Source organism: Chrysochloris asiatica, unplaced genomic scaffold (assembly GCF_000296735.1).
Source record: "Chrysochloris asiatica unplaced genomic scaffold, ChrAsi1.0 scaffold00288, whole genome shotgun sequence".
Taxonomy (NCBI): domain Eukaryota; kingdom Metazoa; phylum Chordata; class Mammalia; order Afrosoricida; family Chrysochloridae; genus Chrysochloris; species Chrysochloris asiatica.
The window spans coordinates 1,801,098-1,805,096 of record NW_006408806.1 but is presented as its reverse complement, the minus strand read 5'-3'; the positions used below and the strand labels follow the sequence as shown (position 1 = coordinate 1,805,096).

General features: G+C 37.0%; 1 protein-coding gene across 1 annotated transcript in view; it reads left to right on the top strand.

The window, feature by feature from the left end:
- Nucleotides 1-3,999, top strand: part of METTL14 (methyltransferase like 14) — a 69,517-nt gene that overhangs the window by 743 nt on the left and 64,775 nt on the right. The window lies entirely within an intron of this gene.

Here is a 3,999-nt window from a genome sequence, read left to right as displayed (position 1 = left end):
TGATACTTGAATCCTCTCAGGTTCTCTAAACCCACGCGGCACTCCGAATTTTTTCAATCCCTGTCGTTGTGTGTATGGTAGTGTTAAACCAAACGTCACTATTGATCTTCAGTAACATTTATCGAATGCCATCCCAGCGTCCGGCACCGATACAGAGCTTTGATCTTTGAAAATAGATGATCACAGCTAACACAAGGAAAAGTGACGTACTCCCAGAGTTTCGCTTTACTATTTAATTGCTCTTGTTTGGCTTTTCCTTCCTAGAAATTCAACAAGTAAATCCTGAGATTGTAATTTCATTGTGAAATGGGTTTATTTGGGGAGGGGAACGTCTACTCCAAATGACTGCATTGGAAGAAACTGAAATGTAAACATTAGATTTCTGCATTTTGTATATTGCAGTCCATTTGCAACTTACAATATTGTTAAACATCATCCACAGCTAATGCTTGAATTCTTTCAAGCTGTCACAACCCAGTGAAATATGTAGTAGTATTGTATCAAATAATGAAATTTAACAAAAGATGAAACAAATATTCCAGACATCAAATAATTTTGCCCTGAGTTACTTAACAGCTGGACCAGGAAGTTGAATGTTGGCTTCTCTCTTCAAAGCTTACCTGCTAAATCACTCCACTTCATTGCTGATTGTGTATGTTGAGTATGTTGGTACAGAAAAAAATTCTTATCTTGCTGATCAGTCGAGTTTACATATAGAAAATACAGATAGTACCCATACATAATCAGAGTCTATTTTCAATTCTGTTCAGATCAGTAAAAGGATGAGTAAAAATGCTCATAGACGTTAATGAGGCATGTTACTCTTATTTTTCAAAGTAAATGTTAGCTTTTGTCACTCTGATGTTTAAATGTGGTAATTCAGAAACCCTGTACAGGGTTGCTATGAGTCGGAACTGACTCCACAGCACACAACAACAATAACAACAACAATTTGGAATCAGATCTGTTCCTATCCTGTACAATCCTGGACAAATGAGTCATGTTTTCTGAGCCTTCTTTTTCCCTATTTTATCATGCTGTCTTCCAAATGTTCAGTAGATGTTTGTTACCGTCAATAGTTTTTACTCATTTGTTTTGAATTCAGATCTCTATAAGATTTGGCTCAAAATACATTTGTAGAACAATTATTTCTTTAGTGTTAAACTATGTGCCAGAAGCTCTAATTGTTTTTGTTGTTGTTAGGTGCCATCGAGTTTGTACCAACTAATAGCAACTAATGTACAGCAGAACGAAACACTGCCCAATCCTGGGCCAACCTCACGATTGTTGCCACACTTGAGCCCATTGATGCTGCCACTTTGCCAATCCATCTTGCTGGGGGTCTTCCTCTTTTTCTCTGACCCTCCACCTTACCAAACATGATATCCTTCTCCAGCGACTGGTCCCTCTTGACAATATGTACAAAGTATGAGAGACAAAGTTTGGCCATCCTGGCCTCCATGGAGCACTCTGGCAATACTTTTTCCAACACAGATCTGTTGGTTCTTTTGGCAGTCCATAACAATGTTGTTTATTGGTCTAGTGGTGAGCATTTTAGTTTTCTCTACATTGAAATGCAATGTAAACTGTATTACGTAGTACATACAGTTTAATAATGGTAGCCATGTAAAGTCCCATCTAACTGTGGGTCATACTCTTTGCTAAGCTTATTTCTTATACAACAATTGTGAGATTTACCCAGGACCAGTCAGTGTTTCCTTCTGTTGTGCATAGGGTCTCTATGAGTCGGTACCAACTCAGTAGCAACTAACAACAACAGCATATTCAGCTCTATAAATCAGATATTATCTGCATTTTATAGAAGAAGAAAATAGAATTCTGAGAATTTGTTGCTTGCCCAAGGCCACAAAGCTGGTAAATGTATGAGCTAGCTGTTCTTATGGGCTTATTAGTATATAAGGTCCTCCCGAGAACTACTCTTCTAGTTGGACACAAACCAGTTTACTTAAGTAAGGATGTTTGATGTAGTCTAGTACTAACTTCCATTTTGCCAACAAATCACAGATTCTCTTTTAATTGTTGTTAAGTGCTGTCGAGTTGGCTCCGATCCATAGGGACCCTGTATAGGATTTCCGAGGAGCAGCTGGTGAGCTTGAACTGCTGACCTTGCAGTTCAAACGACTTTGCAGTTTGGAACATTAACCCACAGTGCCACACCAGGTATATTTTACTTAGTTTTCTCTATATGAACAACACATTTGTTTTATTGAATATTTATTATTTAGAGTCCTTGTCCTCCTTCCTTTCTGAATTCCATATGTCCTCCATAGCCCAGTTAGGTTAGATTACTGATGGAACCTACCCTAATTTTAGGCTTAGGCTCTTCTTGTGAACTTTCATTGTACTTATTATTGAGTCTGTTGCTATGCAAGAGGTGTGTCAAAAAGCTGATGGAAAAATTCCATTATCTTTTAGTTTTATTTTTCCATGAACTATTTGAAGCTACCCTTTTATAGTGTATGATTTGTTCCACAGTTTTGTTATTTTCATTGTCATTGAATTAATTCTAACTCTTTGTGACATGTGTGCAGAGTAGAACTGCTCCAATAGGTTTTCAAGACTGTTGTGACCTTTTGGAAGCAGATTGTCAAGTCTTTCTGTCGAGACACTTTTGAGTGGGTTCTAACAACCAACTTTTGGACTCATAGTTGAGCACTTACCCTAATTTGCACAATCCAAGGACTCATGAATAGTCATATAGAATATAAGTAGTTAAAGTACAAAGTCTTTATTTAACTCCCCTTGGATAATACCTCTCTACGCCAGGTTGTTTCTTTCAACAAAGTAAGATTTTAATAAATATTTGTTAGTTGATGAAATACCAGAATAAAGCACAATTCATGTGTACAATTTGTTTGGTTTGCTGTGTTGTCTGCTGAGTGAAGCCACTGGAGGTAGTAAGTAGGCCTGGACTATAATAATGAAATTTGATACCACCACTGCTGTAGGTTAATGCACTGGACAACAAAGTCAGTGTGAACCACAAGGTCAGTGTTTCAGGCTTACCAGTCGCTCTTAGGAAATCCTATATAGGATCTGCTAGTGTGGCTCTGTGGGTTAATGTGCCAGACTGCAAAGCCGTTTGAACTGTAAGATTGGTGATTTAAGCTCACCAGCTGCTCCTTGGAAACCCTATACAACAGGATCATTGTGGGTTAGAACCGACTCGGTGGCACTTAAACAACAACATGAGTCGGAATTGACTTGAAGGCACTTAACAACAACAACAACCAGCAATCTATACATGTTGCTTATTTAACTTAAAGTAGTAAACATGGCCATGAGAAACTTTAGTTCAAAAGTCAAAAACTTTAGTTCAAAAGTCAGAAGTTACCAAGTTGTCATAATTATTTAATATATTCAGTGCCACCATAGTTAAGTTCTATTATTGATTTGATCTAGCCACTCTACAATTTAAAACAAAGTTGGATCATGAGAAGACAGTTACATATGTAGGCAGTTTTGATGTAGAGTATTTATCCAGTAATAACTTATATCATAGTTTGTTGTTGTTAAGTACCCTCAAGTCCATTCTGACTCTTAGTAACCTTGTACAGGGTTTCTGAGGCTTAGCAAGAAATCTTACTTCCTTAGCACAAGGAGTCTGTCATTGTATAAGGGGTGAACATACAGATATAAATAAGCCAGACAGAAGTTTTCCCCTCAGAGAGTTTATACTTCTGTGGGAGAAAATTAAATTGATAAATAATTGGAAGCTGTGAAAACAGACTATGAAATAATATATACAGAAAGTAGGCAAGAAGATATCATTGAAAATTGTATTGGGTATGAATCAAATAAGGAAATACAGTAATGAAAGGGGACAGTGTTTATGGAAGAACTACTTGAGGAAAAAAACTTGTGTCATGCAAAGACAATTAGAAAACTTTCTAAAAGTTAGGAAAAGATATATTATGTCTTAACTAAAAACAATTGTTGCTGTTGTTAGGTGCCACTGAGTTAGTTCCAACTCAGATC